The 17,786-nt window shown below is 48.7% G+C and overlaps 1 pseudogene; it reads left to right on the top strand.

Moving 5' to 3' along the window:
- Positions 1-1,763: 1,763 nt before the first annotated feature.
- LOC147668343 (uncharacterized) lies at positions 1,764-5,900 on the top strand (annotated as a pseudogene).
- Positions 5,901-17,786: the final 11,886 nt, after the last annotated feature.

Genomic DNA, 17,786 nt, shown 5'->3' with positions numbered 1-17,786 from the left:
ATCCCATCACAAGTGCAGAGATCCCATCCCAAGTAGAGAGATCCCACTATGAGTGCAGAGATCCCACCATGAGTGCTGAGATCCCATCCCAAGTGCAGAGATCCCACCACAAGTGCAGGGATCCCATCACAAGTGCAGAGATCCCACCACGAGTGCAGAGATCCCATCATAAGTAGAGAGATCCCACTATAAGTGCAGAGATCCCACCATGATTGTGGAGATCTCTCCTGAGTGCAGAGATCTCACCACAAGTGCACAGATTCCATTACAAGTGCAAAGATCCCACCATGAGTCCAGAGATCCCATCACAAGTAGAGAGATCCCACTATGGGTGCAGAGATCCCACCACAAGTGCAGAGAGCCCACCACAAGTACAGAGATCCCACCACAAGCACAGAGATCCCACCATGAGTCCAGAGATCCCATCACAACTAGAGAGATCCCACTATGAGTGCAAAGATCCCATCATGAGTGCAGAGATCCCACCATGAGTGCAGAGATCCCACCATGAGTGCAGAGATCCCATAACAAGGGCAGAGATCCCACCATGAGTGTAGCAATCCCATTACAAGTACAGAGATCCCACAATGAGTGCAGAGATCTCACCATGAGTGCAGAGATCCCATCACAAGTAGAGAGATCCCACTATGAGTGTAGAGATGACACCACAAGTACAGAGATCCCACCATGAGTGCAGAGATCCCACCATGAGTGCAGAGATCCCACCATAAGTGAAAAGATCCCATCACAAGTGCAGAGATCCCACCATGAGTGCAGAGATCCCATCACAAGTGCAGAGATCCCATCACAAGTGCAGAGATCCTATCATGAGTGCAGAGATCCCATCACAAGTAGAGGGTTCCCACTATGAGGGCAGAGATCCCATCACAAGTGCAGAGATCCCACCATGAGTGCAGAGATCCCATCACATGTAGAGAGATCCCACCATGAGTACATAGATCCCACTATGAGTGCAGAGATCCCATCACAAGTGCAGAGATCCCACCATGAGTGCAGTGATCCCATCACAAGTGCAAAGATCCCACCATGAAAGCAGAGATCCTACCACAAGTGCAGAGATCCCACCATGAGTGCAGAGATCCCACCATGAGTGCAGATATCCCATAAGTACAGAGATCCCATCACAAGTAGATTGATACAACTATGAGTACAGAGATCCCACCATGAATGCAGAGATCCCATCACAAGTGCAGAGATCCCACCACAAGGGCAGAGATCCCATCACAAGTAGAGAGATCCCAGAATGTGTGCAGAGATCCCATCACAAGTGCTGAGATACCACCATGAGTGCAGAGATCCCATCACAAGTGCAGAGATCCCACCATGAGTGAAGAGATCCAATTACAAGTACAGAGATCCCACCATGAGTGCAGTGATCCCATCACAAGTGCAGAGATCCCACCATGAGTGCAGAGATCCCACCATGAGTGCAGAGATCCCATAACAAGGGCAGAGATCCCACCATGAGTGTAGCGATCCCATTACAAGTACAGAAATCCCACCATGAGTGTAGAGAGCTCACTATGAGTGCAGAGATCCCATCACAAGTAGAGAGATCTCACTACGAGTGCAAAGATCACACCACAAGTACAGAGATCCCACCATTATTGTAGAGATCTCTCCTGAGTGCAGAGATCTCACCACAAGTGCACAGATTCCATTACAAGTGCAAAGATCCCATCACAAGTGCAGAGATCCCATCCCAAGTAGAGAGATCCCACTATGAGTGCAGAGATCCCACCATGAGTGCAGAGATCCCATCCCAAGTGCAGAGATCCCACCACAAGTGCAGGGATCCCATCACAAGTGCAGAGATCCCACCACAAGTGCAGAGATCCCATCATAAGTAGAGATATCCCACTATAAGTGCAGAGATCCCACCATGATTGTAGAGATCTCTCCTGAGTGCAGAGATCTTACCACAAGTGCACAGATTCCATTACAAGTGCAAAGATCCCACCATGAGTCCAGAGATCCCATCACAAGTAGAGAGATCCCACTATGAGTGCAGAGATCCCACCACAAGTGAAGAGATCCCACCACAAGTACAGAGATCCCACCACAAGCACAGAGATCCCACCATGAGTCCAGAGATCCCATCACAAGTAGAGAGATCCCACTATGAGTGCAAAGATCCCACCATGAGTGCAGAGATCCCACCATGAGTGCAGAGATACCACCATGAGTGCAGAGATCCCATAACAAGGGCAGAGATCCCACCATGAGTGTAGCAATCCCATTACAAGTACAGAGATCCCACCATGAGTGCAGAGATCTCACCACGAGTGCAGAGATCCCATCACAAGTAGAGAGATCCCACTATGAGTGTAGAGATCACACCACAAGTACAGAGATCCCACCATGAGTGCAGAGATCCCACCACAAGTGCAGAGATCCCATCACAAGTGCAGAGATCCCACCACGAGTGCAGAGATCCCATCATAAGTAGAGAAATCCCAATATGAGTGCAGACATGCCACCATGAGTGCAGAGATCCCACCATAAGTGAAAAGATCCCATCACAAGTGCAGAGATCCCACCATGAGTGCAGAGATCCCATCACAAGTGCAGAGATCCCATCACAAGTGCAGAGATCCTATCATGAGTGCAGAGATCCCATCACAAGTAGAGGGATCCCACTATGAGTGCAGAGATCCCATCACAAGTGCAGAGATCCCACCATGAGTGCAGTGATCCCATCACATGTAGAGAGATCCCACCATGAGTACATAGATCCCACCATGAGTGCAGAGATCCCATCACAAGTGCAGAGATCCCACCATGAGTGCAGTGATCCCATCACAAGTGCAAAGATCCCACCATGAAAGCAGAGATCCTACCACAAGTGCAGAGATCCCACCATGAGTGCAGAGATCCCATAAGTACAGAGATCCCATCACAAGTAGATTGATACAACTATGAGTACAGAGATCCCACCATGAATGCAGAGATCCCATCACAAGTGCAGAGACCCCACCACAAGGGCAGAGATCCCATCACAAGTAGAGAGATCCCAGAATGTGTGCAGAGATCCCATCACAAGTGCTGAGATACAACCATGAGTGCAGAGATCCCGTCACAAGTGCAGAGATCCCACCATGAGTGAAGAGATCCCATTACAAGTACAGAGATCCCACCATGAGTGCAGTGATCCCATCACAAGTGCAGAGATCCCACCATGAGTGCAGAGATCCCACCATGAGTGCAGAGATCCCATAACAAGGGCAGAGATCCCACCATGAGTGTAGCGATCCCATTACAAGTACAGAAATCCCACCATGAGTGTAGAGAGCTCACCATGAGTGCAGAGATCCCATCACAAGTAGAGAGATCTCAATACGAGTGCAAAGATCACACCACAAGTACAGAGATCCCACCATGAATGCAGAGATCCCACCACAAGTGCAGAGATCCCATCACAAGTGCAGAGATCCCACCACGAGTGCAGAGATCCCATCATAAGTAGAGAAATCCCAATATGAGTGCAGACATGCCACCATGAGTGCAGAGATCCCACCATAAGTGAAAAGATCCCATCACAAGTGCAAAGATCCCACCATGAGTGCAGAGATCCCATCACAAGTGCAGAGATCCCATCACAAGTGCATAGATCCTATCATGAGTGCAGAGATCCCATCACGAGTAGAGGGATCCCACTATGAGTGCAGAGATCCCACCATGAGTTTATAGATCCCACCATGAGTGCAGAGATCCCATCACAAGTGCAGAGATTCCACCATGAGTGCAGTGATCCCATCACAAGTGCAGAGATCCCACCATGAGAGCAGACATCCTACCACAAGTGCAGAGATCCCACCATGAGTGCAGAGATCCCATCACAAGTGCAGAGATCCCATAAGTACAGAGATCCCATCACAAGTAGATTGATAAAACTATGAGTGCAGAGATCCCACCATGAATGCAGAGATCCCATCACAAGTGCATAGATCCCACCACAAGTGCAGAGATCCCATCACAAGTAGAGAGATCCCAGAATGAGTGCTGAGATCCCATCACACGTGCAGAGATACCACCATGAGTGCAGAGATCCCGTCACAAATGCAGAGATTCCACCATGAGTGCAGAGATCCAATCTCAAGTGCAGAGATCTCACCATGAGTGCAGTGATCCCATCACAAGTGCAGAGATCCCACCATGAGAGCACAGATCCTACCACAAGTGCAGAGATCCCACCATGAGTCCAGAGATCCCATCCCAAGTGCAGAGATCCCACAACAAGTACAGAGATCCCATCACAAGTAGGGAGATCCCACTATGAGTGCAGAGATCCCACCATGAATGCAGAGATCCCATCACAAGTGCAGAGATACCACCACAAGTGCGGAGATCCGATCACAAGTAGAGAGATCCAAGAATGAGTGCAGAGATCTCATCACAAGTGCAGAGATACCACCATGAGTGCAGAGATTCCACCACAAGTGCAGAGATCCCATCACAAGTGCGGAGATCCCACCACAAGTGCAGAGATCCCATCACAAGTAGAGAGATCCCACTATAAGTACAGAGATCCCACCATAAGTGTAGAGATCCCATCACAAGTACAGAGATACCACCATGAGTGCAGAGATCCCATTACAAGTAGAGAGATCCCACCATGATTGCAGAGATCCCATCACAAGTAGAGAGATCCCACTATGAGTGCAAAGATCCCACCATGAGTGCAGAGATCCCACCATGAGTGCAGAGATCACACCCTGAGTTCTGAGATCCCTTAACAAGGGCAGAGATCCCACCATGAGTGCAGAGATCTCACAATGAGTGCAGAGATCCCATCACAAGTAGAGAGATCCCACTATGAGTGTAGAGATCACACCACAAGTACAGAGATCCCACCATGAGTACAGAGATCCCACCACAAGTGCAGAGATCAAATCACAAGTGCAGAGATAACACCACGAGTGCAGAGATCCCATCATAAGTAGAGAAATCCCAATATGAGTGCAGAAATGCCACCATGAGTGCAGAGATCCGACCATAAGTGAAAAGATCCCATCACAAGTGCAAAGATCCCACCATGAGTGCAGAGATCCCATCACAAGTGCAGAGATCCCACCATGAGTGCAGAGATCCCATCACAAGAAGAGAGATCCCAGAATAAGTGCAGAGATCCCACCATGAGTGCAGAGATCCCATCCCAAGTAGAGAGATCCCACTATGAGTGCAGAGATCCCACCATGAGTGCAGAGATACCATCATAAGTGCAGAGATCCCACCATGAGTGCAGAGATCCCATCACAAGTGCAGAGATCCCACCATGCGTGCAGAGATCCCATCCCAAGTACAGAGATCCCACAACAAGTACAGATGTCCCATCACAAGTAGGGAGATCCCACTATGAGTGCAGAGATCCCACCATGAATGCAGAGATCCCATCACAAGTGCAGAGATACCACCACAAGTGCAGAGATCCCATCACAAGTAGAGAGTTCCAAGAATGAGTGCAGAGATCTCATCACAAGTGCAGAGATACCACCATGAGTGCAGAGATTCCACCACAAGTGCAGGAATCCCATCACAAGTGCGGAGATCCCACCACAAGTGCAGAGATCCCATCACAAGTACAGAGATCCCACTATAAGTACAGAGATCCCACCATAAGTGTAGAGATCCCATCACAAGTACAGAGATACCACCATGAGTGCAGAGATCCCATCACAAGTAGAGAGATCCCACCATGATTGCAGAGATCCCATCACAAGTAGAGAGATCCCACTATGAGTGCAAAGATCCCACCATGAGTGCAGAGATCCCACCATGAGTGCAGAGATCACACCCTGAGTTCAGAGATCCCTTAACAAGGGCAGAGATCCCACCATGAGTGCAGAGATCTCACCATGAGTGCAGAGATCCCATCACAAGTAGAGAGATCCCACTATGAGTGTAGAGATCACACCACAAGTACAGAGATCCCACCATGAGTACAGAGATCCCACCACAAGTGCAGAGATCCCATCACAAGTGCAGAGATAACACCACGAGTGCAGAGATCCCATCATAAGTAGAGAAATCCCAATATGAGTGCAGAAATGCCACCATGAGTGCAGAGATCCCACCATAAGTGAAAAGATCCCATCACAAGAGCAAAGATCCCACCATGAGTGCAGAGATCCCATCACAAGTGCAGAGATCCCATCACAAGTGCAGAGATCCTATCATGAGTGCAGAGATCACATCACAAGTAGAGGGATCCCACTATGAGTGCATATATCCCACCATGAGTTTATAGATCCCACCATGAGTGCAGAGATCCCATCACAAGTGCAGAGATCCCACCATGAGTGCAGTGATCCCATCACAAGTGCAGAGATCCCACCATGAGAGCAGACATCCTACCACAAGTGCAGAGATCCCACCATGAGTGCAGAGATCCCATCACAAGTGCAGAGATCCCATAAGTACAGAGATCCCATCACAAGTAGATTGATAAAACTATGAGTGCAGAGATCCCACCATGAATGCAGAGATCCCATCACAAGTGCATAGATCCCACCACAAGTGCAGAGATCCCATCACAAGTAGAGAGATCCCACCACAAGTGCAGAGATCCCATCACAAGTGCGGAGATCCCACCACAAGTGCAGAGATCCCATCACAAGTAGAGAGATCCCACTATAAGTACAGAGATCCCACCATAAGTGTAGAGATCCCATCACAAGTACAGAGATACCACCATGAGTGCAGAGATCCCATCACAAGTAGAGAGATCCCACCATGATTGCAGAGATCCCATCACAAGTAGAGAGATCCCACTATGAGTGCAAAGATCCCACCATGAGTGCAGAGATCCCACCATGAGTGCAGAGATCACACCCTGAGTTAAGAGATCCCTTAATAAGGGCAGAGATCCCACCATGATTGCAGAGATCTCACCATGAGTGCAGAGATCCCATCACAAGTAGAGAGATCCCACTATGAGTGTAGAGATCACACCACAAGTACAGAGATCCCACCATGAGTACAGAGATCCCACCACAAGTGCAGAGATCCCATCACAAGTGCAGAGATAACACCACGAGTGCAGAGATCCCATCATAAGTAGAGAAATCCCAATATGAGTGCAGAAATGCCACCATGAGTGCAGAGATCCCACCATAAGTGAAAAGATCCCATCACAAGTACAAAGATCCCACCATGCTTGCAGAGATCCCATCCCAAGTACAGAGATCCCACAACAAGTACAGAGATCCCATCACAAGTAGGGAGATCCCACTATGAGTGCAGAGATCCCACCATGAATGCAGAGATCCCATCACAAGTGCAGAGATACCACCACAAGTGCAGAGATCCCATCACAAGTAGAGAGTTCCAAGAATGAGTGCAGAGATCTCATCACAAGTGCAGAGATACCACCATGAGTGCAGAGATTCCACCACAAGTGCAGGAATCCCATCACAAGTGCGGAGATCCCACCACAAGTGCAGAGATCCCATCACAAGTACAGAGATCCCACTATAAGTACAGAGATCCCACCATAAGTGTAGAGATCCCATCACAAGTACAGAGATACCACCATGAGTGCAGAGATCCCATCACAAGTAGAGAGATCCCACCATGATTGCAGAGATCCCATCACAAGTAGAGAGATCCCACTATGAGTGCAAAGATCCCACCATGAGTGCAGAGATCCCACCATGAGTGCAGAGATCACACCCTGAGTTCAGAGATCCCTTAACAAGGGCAGAGATCCCACCATGAGTGCAGAGATCTCACCATGAGTGCAGAGATCCCATCACAAGTAGAGAGATCCCACTATGAGTGTAGAGATCACACCACAAGTACAGAGATCCCACAATGAGTACAGAGATCCCACCACAAGTGCAGAGATCCCATCACAAGTGCAGAGATAACACCACGAGTGCAGAGATCCCATCATATGTAGAGAAATCCCAATATGAGTGCAGAAATGCCACCATGAGTGCAGAGATCCCACCATAAGTGAAAAGATCCCATCACAAGTGCAAAGATCCCACCATGAGTGCAGAGATCCCATCACAAGTGCAGAGATCCCATCACAAGTGCAGAGATCCTATCATGAGTGCAGAGATCACATCACAAGTAGAGGGATCCCACTATGAGTGCATATATCCCACCATGAGTTTATAGATCCCACCATGAGTGCAGAGATCCCATCACAAGTGCAGAGATCCCACCATGAGTGCAGTGATCCCATCACAAGTGCAGAGATCCCACCATGAGAGCAGACATCCTACCACAAGTGCAGAGATCCCACCATGAGTGCAGAGATCCCATCACAAGTGCAGAGATCCCATAAGTACAGAGATCCCATCACAAGTAGATTGATAAAACTATGAGTGCAGAGATCCCACCATGAATGCAGAGATCCCATCACAAGTGCATAGATCCCACCACAAGTGCAGAGATCCCATCACAAGTAGAGAGATCCCACCACAAGTGCAGAGATCCCATCACAAGTGCGGAGATCCCACCACAAGTGCAGAGATCCCATCACAAGTAGAGAGATCCCACTATAAGTACAGAGATCCCACCATAAGTGTAGAGATCCCATCACAAGTACAGAGATACCACCATGAGTGCAGAGATCCCATCACAAGTAGAGAGATCCCACCATGATTGCAGAGATCCCATCACAAGTAGAGAGATCCCACTATGAGTGCAAAGATCCCACCATGAGTGCAGAGATCCCACCATGAGTGCAGAGATCACACCCTGAGTTAAGAGATCCCTTAATAAGGGCAGAGATCCCACCATGATTGCAGAGATCTCACCATGAGTGCAGAGATCCCATCACAAGTAGAGAGATCCCACTATGAGTGTAGAGATCACACCACAAGTACAGAGATCCCACCATGAGTACAGAGATCCCACCACAAGTGCAGAGATCCCATCACAAGTGCAGAGATAACACCACGAGTGCAGAGATCCCATCATAAGTAGAGAAATCCCAATATGAGTGCAGAAATGCCACCATGAGTGCAGAGATCCCACCATAAGTGAAAAGATCCCATCACAAGTACAAAGATCCCACCATGAGTGCAGATATCCCATCACAAGTGCAGAGATCCCACCATGAATGCAGAGATCCCATAACAAGTGCATAGATCCCACCACAAGTGCAGAGATCCCATCACAAGTAGAGAGATCCCAGAATGAGTGCTGAGATCCCATCACACGTGCAGAGATACCACCATGAGTGCAGAGATCCCGTCACAAATGCAGAGATTCCACCATGAGTGCAGAGATCCAATCTCAAGTGCAGAGATCTCACCATGAGTGCAGTGATCCCATCACAAGTGCACAGATCCCACCATGAGAGCACAGATCCTACCACAAGTGCAGAGATCCCACCATGAGTCCAGAGATCCCATCCCAAGTGCAGAGATCCCACAACAAGTACAGAGATCCCATCACAAGTAGGGAGATCCCACTATGAGTGCAGAGATCCCACCATGAATGCAGAGATCCCATCACAAGTGCAGAGATACCACCACAAGTGCAGAGATCCCATCACAAGTAGAGAGTTCCAAGAATGAGTGCAGAGATCTCATCACAAGTGCAGAGATACCACCATGAGTGCAGAGATTCCACCACAAGTGCAGAGATCCCATCACAAGTGCGGAGATCCCACCACAAGTGCAGAGATCCCATCACAAGTACAGAGATCCCACTATAAGTACAGAGATCCCACCATAAGTGTAGAGATCCCATCACAAGTACAGAGATACCACCATGAGTGCAGAGATCCCATCACAAGTAGAGAGATCCCACCATGATTGCAGAGATCCCATCACAAGTAGAGAGATCCCACTATGAGTGCAAAGATCCCACCATGAGTGCAGAGATCCCACCATGAGTGCAGAGATCACACACTGAGTTCAGAGATCCCTTAACAAGGGCAGAGATCCCACCATGAGTGCAGAGATCTCACCATGAGTGCAGAGATCCCATCACAAGTAGAGAGATCCCACTATGAGTGTAGAGATCACACCACAAGTACAGAGATCCCACCATGAGTGCAGAGATCCCACCACAAGTGCAGAGATCCCATCACAAGTGCAGAGATAACACCACGAGTGCAGAGATCCCATCATAAGTAGAGAAATCCCAATATGAGTGCAGACATGCCACCATGAGTGCAGAGATCCCACCATAAGTGAAAAGATCCCATCACAAGTGCAAAGATCCCACCATGAGTGCAGAGATCCCATCACAAGTGCAGAGATCCCATCACAAGTGCAGAGATCCTATCATGAGTGCAGAGATCACATCACAAGTAGAGGGATCCCACTATGAGTGCATATATCCCACCATGAGTTTATAGATCCCACCATGAGTGCAGAGATCCCATCACAAGTGCAGAGATCCCACCATGAGTGCAGTGATCCCATCACAAGTGCAGAGATCCCACCATGAGAGCAGACATCCTACCACAAGTGCAGAGATCCCACCATGAGTGCAGAGATCCCATCACAAGTGCAGAGATCCCATAAGTACAGAGATCCCATCACAAGTAGATTGATAAAACTATGAGTGCAGAGATCCCACCATGAATGCAGAGATCCCATCACAAGTGCATAGATCCCACCACAAGTGCAGAGATCCCATCACAAGTAGAGAGATCCCAGAATGAGTGCTGAGATCCCATCACAAGTGCAGAGATACCACCATGAGTGCAGAGATCCCGTCACAAGTGCAGAGATTCCACCATGAGTGCAGAGATTCCATCTCAAGTGCAGAGATCTCACCATGAGTGCAGTGATCCCATCACAAGTGCAGAGATCCCACCATGAGAGCACAGATCCTACCTCAAGTGCAGAGATCCCACCATGAGTCCAGAGATCCCATCCCAAGTGCAGAGATCCCACAACAAGTACAGAGATCCCATCACAATTAGGGAGATCCCACTATGAGTGCAGAGATCCCACCATGAATGCAGAGATCCCATCACAAGTGCAGAGATACCACCACGAGTGCAGAGATCCCATCACAAGTAGAGAGTTCCAAGAATGAGTGCAGAGATCTCATCACAAGCACAGAGATACCACCATGAGTGCAGAGATTCCACCACAAGTGCAGAGATCCCATCACAAGTGCGGAGATCCCACCACAAGTGCAGAGATCCCATCACAAGTAGAGAGATCCCACTATAAGTACAGAGATCCCACCATAAGTGTAGAGATCCCATCACAAGTACAGAGATACCACCATGAGTGCAGAGATCCCATCACAAGTAGAGAGATCCCACCATGATTGCAGAGATCCCATCACAAGTAGAGAGATCCCACTATGAGTGCAAAGATCCCACCATGAGTGCAGAGATCCCACCATGAGTGCAGAGATCCCACCATGAGTGCAGAGATCCCATAACAAGGGCAGAGATCCCACCATGAGTGTAGCGATCCCATTACAAGTACAGAGATCCCACCATGAGTGCAGAGATCTCACCATGAGTGCAGAGATCCCATCACAAGTAGAGAGATCCCACTATGAGTGTAGAGATCACATCACAAGTATAGAGATCCCACCATGAGTGCAGAGATCCCACCACAAGTGCAGAGATCCCATCACAAGTGCAGAGATAACACCACGAGTGCAGAGATCCCATCATAAGTAGATAAATCCCAATATGAGTGCAGACATGCCACCATGAGTGCAGAGATTCCACCATAAATGAAAAGATCCCATCACAAGTGCATAGATCCCACCATGAGTGCAGAGATCCCATCACAAGTGCAGAGATCCCATCACAAGTGCAGAGATCCTATCATGAGTGCAGAGATCCCATCACAAGTAGAGGGATCCCACTATGAGTGCAGAGATCCCATCACAAGTGCAGAGATCCCACCATGAGTGCAGAGATCCCATCACATGTAGAGAGATCCCACCATGAGTACATAGATCCCACCATGAGTGCAGAGATCCCATCACAAGTGCAGAGATCCCACCATGAGTGCAGTGATCCCATCACAAGTGCAAAGATCCCACCATGAAAGCAGAGATCCTACCACAAGTGCAGAGATCCCACCATGAGTGCAGAGATCCCATCACAAGTGCAGAGATCCCATAAGTACAGAGATCCCATCACAAGTAGATTGATACAACTATGAGTGCAGAGATCCCACCATGAATGCAGAGATCCCATCACAAGTGCAGAGATCCCACTACAAGGGCAGAGATCCCATCACAAGTAGAGAGATCCTAGAATGTGTGCAGAGATCCCATCACAAGTGCTGAGATACCACCATGAGTGCAGAGATCCTGTCACAAGTGCAGAGATCCCACCATGAGTGCAGAGATCCCATTACAAGTACCGAGATCCCACCATGAGTGCAGTGATCCCATCACAAGTGCAGAGATCCCACCATGAGTGCAGAGATCCCACCATGAGTGCAGAGATCCCGTAACAAGGGCAGAGATCCCACCATGAGTGTAGCGATCCCATTACAAGTACAGAAATCCCACCATGAGTGTAGAGAGCTCACCATGAGTGCAGAGATCCCATCACAAGTAGAGAGATCTCACTACGAGTGCAAAGATCACACCACAAGTACAGAGATCCCACCATGAATGCAGAGATCCCACCACAAGTGCAGAGATCCCATCACAAGTGCAGAGATCCCACCACAAGTGCAGAGATCCCATCATAAGTAGAGAAATCCCAATATGAGTGCAGACATGCCACCATGAGTGCAGAGATCCCACCATAAGTGAAAAGATCCCATCACAAGTGCAAATATCCCACCATGAGTGCAGAGATCCCATCACAAGTGCAGAGATCCCATCACAAGTGCAGAGATCCTATCATGAGTGCAGAGATCCCATCACAAGTAGAGGGATCCCACTATGAGTGCAGAGATCCACCATGAGTTTATAGATCCCACCATGAGTGCAGAGATCCCATCCCAAGTGCAGAGATCCCACCATGAGTGCAGTGATCCCATCACAAGTGCAGATATCACACCATGAGAGCAGAAATCCTACCACAAGTGCAGAGATCCCACCATGAGAGCAGAGATCCCATCACAAGTGCAGAGATCCCATAAGAACAGAGATCCCATCATAAGTAGATTGATAAAACTATGAGTGCAGAGATCCCACCATGAATGCAGAGATCCCATCACAAGTGCATAGATCCCACCACAAGTGCAGAGATCCCATCACAAGTAGAGAGATCCCAGAATGAGTGCTGAGATCCCATCACAAGTGCAGAGATACCACCATGAGTGCAGAGATCCTGTCACAAGTGCAGAGATTCCACCATGAGTGCAGAGATCCCATCTCCAGTGCAGAGATCTCACCATGAGTGCAGAGATCCCATCACAAGTACAGAGATCCCATCACAAGTGCAGAGATTCTATCATGAGTACAGAGATCCCATCACAAGTAGAGGGATCCCACTATGAGTGCAGAGATCCCATCACAAGTGCAGAGATCCAACCATGAGTGCAGAGATCCCATCACATGTAGAGAGATCCCACTATAAGTGCAGAGATCCCACCATGATTGTAGAGATCTCTCCTGAGTGCAGAGATCTCACCACAAGTGCACAGATTCCATTACAAGTGCAATGATCCCACCATGAGTGCAGAGATCCCATCACAAGTAGAGAGATCCCACCATGAGTGCAGAGATCCCACTATGAGTTCAGAGATCCCACCATGAGTACATAGATCCTACCATGAGTGCAGAGATCCCATCACAAGTGCAGAGATCCCACCATGAGTGCAGTGATCCCATCACAAGTGCAGAGATCCCACCATGAGAGCGGAGATCCTACCACAAGTGCAGAGATCCCACCATGAGTGCAGAGATCCCATCACAAGTGCAGAGATCCCATAAGTACAGAGATCCCATCACAGGAAGATTGATACAACTATGAGTGCAGAAATCTCACCATGAATGCAGAGATCCCATCACAAGTGCAGAGATCCCATAGCAAGTAGAGAGATCCCAGAATGAGTGCAGAGATCAAATCACAAGTGCAGAGATACCACCATGAGTGCAGAGATCCCATCACAAGTACTGAGATGCCACCATGAGTGCAGAGTTCCCATCACAAGTGCAGAGATCCCACCATGAGTGCAGTGATCCCATCACAAGTGCAGAGATCCCACCATGAGAGCAGAGATCCTACCACAAGTGCAGAGATCCCACCATGAGTCCAGAGATCCTATCTCAAGTGCAGAGATCCCACAACAAGTACAAAGATCCCATCACAAGTAGGGAGATCCCACTATGAGTGCAGAGATCCCACCATGAATGCAGAGATCCCATCACAAGTGCAGAGATCCCACCACGAGTGCAGAGATCCCATCACAAGTAGAGAGATCCCAGAATGAGTGTAGAGATCCCATCACAAGTGCAGAGATACCACCATGAGTGCAGAGATTCCACCACAAGTGCAGAGATCCCATCACAAGTGCAGAGATCCCACCACAAGTGCAGAGATCCCATCACAAGTAAAGATCCTGCTATAAGTACAGAGATCCCACCATGATTGTAGAGATCCCATCACAAGTGCAGAGATACTACCATGAGTGCAGAGATCCCATCACAAGTAGAGAGATCCCACTATGATTGCAGAGATCCCATCACAAGTGCAGAGATCCCATCCCAAGTAGAGAGATCCCACTATGAGTGCAGAGATCCCACCATGAGTGCAGAGATCCCATCACAAGTGCAGAGATCCCACCACAAGTGCAGGGATCCCATCACAAGTGCAGATATCCCACCATGAGTGCAGAGATCCCATCACAAGTAGAGAGATCCCACTATAAGTGCAGAGATCCCACCATGAGTTTAGAGATCCCTACTGAGTGCAGAGATCTCACCACAAGTGCAGAGATTCCATTACAAGTGCAGAGATCCCTCCATGAGTGCAGAGATCCCATCACAAGTAGAGAGATCCCACTATGAGTGCAGAGATCCCACCATGAGTGCAGAGATTGCATCACAATTAGAGAGATCCCATCATGAGTGCAGAGATCCCATCAAAAGTGCAGAGATCCCACCATGAATGCAGAGATCCCACCACAAGTCCAGAGATCCTACCACAAGTAAAGAGATCCCATTAAGAGTGCAGAGATCCCACAACAAGTGCAGTGATCCCACCACGAGTGCAATGATACCATCACAATTAGATAGATCCCACTATGAGTGCAGAGATCCCACCACAAGTGCAGAGATCCCACCATGAGTCTAGAGATCCCATAACAAGGGAGGAGATCCCACCATGAGTGTAGAGATTCCATTACAAGTACAATGATCCCACCATGAGTGCAGAGATCCCACTATGAGAGCAGAGGTCCTATCACAAGTAGATAGATCCCACTATGAGTGCAGAGATCCAACCATGAGTGCAGACATCCCACCATGAGTGCAGAGATCCCATCACAAGTAGAGAGATCCCACCATGAGTGCAAAGATCCCATCACAAGTGTAGAGATCCTACCATGAGTGCAGAGATCCCATCACAAGTGCAGAGATCCCATCACAAGTGCAGAGAACCCACCACGAGTGCAGAGATCCCATCACGAGTAAAGAGATCCCACTATGAGTGCAGAGATCCCACCATGAGTGTTGAGATCCCATCACAAGTGCAGAGATACCACCATAAGTGCAGAGATCCCATCATAAGTGCAGAGATTCCACCATGAGTGCAGACATCCCATCACAAGTGCAGAGATCCCACCATGAGTGCAGTGATCCCATCACAAGTGCAGAGATCCCACCATGAGAGCAGAGATCCTACCACAAGTGCAGAGATCCCACCATTATTGTAGAGATCTCTCCTGAGTGCAGAGATCTAACCACAAGTGCACAGATTCCATTACAAGTGCAAAGATCCCATCACAAGTGCAGAGATCCCATCCCAAGTAGAGAGATCCCACTATGAGTGCAGAGATCCCACCATGAGTGCTGAGATCCCATCCCAAGTGCAGAGATCCCACCACAAGTGCAGGGATCCCATCACAAGTGCAGAGATCCCACCACGAGTGCAGAGATCCCATCATAAGTAGAGAGATCCCACTATAAGTGCAGAGATCCCACCATGATTGTGGAGATCTCTCCTGAGTGCAGAGATCTCACCACAAGTGCACAGATTCCATTACAAGTGCAAAGATCCCACCATGAGTCCAGAGATCCCATCACAAGTAGAGAGATCCCACTATGGGTGCAGAGATCCCACCACAAGTGCAGAGAGCCCACCACAAGTACAGAGATCCCACCACAAGCACAGAGATCCCACCATGAGTCCAGAGATCCCATCACAAGTAGAGAGATCCCACTATGAGTGCAAAGATCCCATCATGAGTGCAGAGATCCCACCATGAGTGCAGAGATCCCACCATGAGTGCAGAGATCCCATAACAAGGGCAGAGATCCCACCATGAGTGTAGCAATCCCATTACAAGTACAGAGATCCCACAATGAGTGCAGAGATCTCACCATGAGTGCAGAGATCCCATCACAAGTAGAGAGATCCCACTATGAGTGTAGAGATGACACCACAAGTACAGAGATCCCACCATGAGTGCAGAGATCCCACCATGAGTGCAGAGATCCCACCATAAGTGAAAAGATCCCATCACAAGTGCAGAGATCCCACCATGAGTGCAGAGATCCCATCACAAGTGCAGAGATCCCATCACAAGTGCAGAGATCCTATCATGAGTGCAGAGATCCCATCACAAGTAGAGGGTTCCCACTATGAGGGCAGAGATCCCATCACAAGTGCAGAGATCCCACCATGAGTGCAGAGATCCCATCACATGTAGAGAGATCCCACCATGAGTACATAGATCCCACTATGAGTGCAGAGATCCCATCACAAGTGCAGAGATCCCACCATGAGTGCAGTGATCCCATCACAAGTGCAAAGATTCCACCATGAAAGCAGAGATCCTACCACAAGTGCAGAGATCCCACCATGAGTGCAGAGATCCCACCATGAGTGCAGATATCCCATAAGTACAGAGATCCCATCACAAGTAGATTGATACAACTATGAGTACAGAGATCCCACCATGAATGCAGAGATCCCATCACAAGTGCAGAGATCCCACCACAAGGGCAGAGATCCCATCACAAGTAGAGAGATCCCAGAATGTGTGCAGAGATCCCATCACAAGTGCTGAGATACCACCATGAGTGCAGAGATCCCATCACAAGTGCAGAGATCCCACCATGAGTGAAGAGATCCAATTACAAGTACAGAGATCCCACCATGAGTGCAGTGATCCCATCACAAGTGCAGAGATCCCACCATGAGTGCAGAGATCCCACCATGAGTGCAGAGATCCCATAACAAGGGCAGAGATCCCACCATGAGTGTAGCGATCCCATTACAAGTACAGAAATCCCACCATGAGTGTGGAGAGCTCACCATGAGTGCAGAGATCCCATCACAAGTAGAGAGATCTCACTACGAGTGCAAAGATCACACCACAAGTACAGAGATCCCACCATTATTGTAGAGATCTCTCCTGAGTGCAGAGATCTCACCACAAGTGCACAGATTCCATTACAAGTGCAAAGATCCCATCACAAGTGCAGAGATCCCATCCCAAGTAGAGAGATCCCACTATGAGTGCAGAGATCCCACCATGAGTGCAGAGATCCCATCCCAAGTGCAGAGATCCCACCACAAGTGCAGGGATCCCATCACAAGTGCAGAGATCCCACTATAAGTGCAGAGATACCACCATGATTGTAGAGATCTCTCCTGAGTGCAGAGATCTCACCACAAGTGCACAGATTCCATT

The sequence above is a fragment of the Lissotriton vulgaris genome, unplaced genomic scaffold, assembly GCF_964263255.1.
Source record: "Lissotriton vulgaris unplaced genomic scaffold, aLisVul1.2 SCAFFOLD_515, whole genome shotgun sequence".
Taxonomy (NCBI): Eukaryota; Metazoa; Chordata; class Amphibia; order Caudata; family Salamandridae; genus Lissotriton; species Lissotriton vulgaris.
The sequence above is the reverse complement of the archived record's forward strand: the minus strand, read 5'-3'. Positions and strand labels throughout refer to the sequence as shown.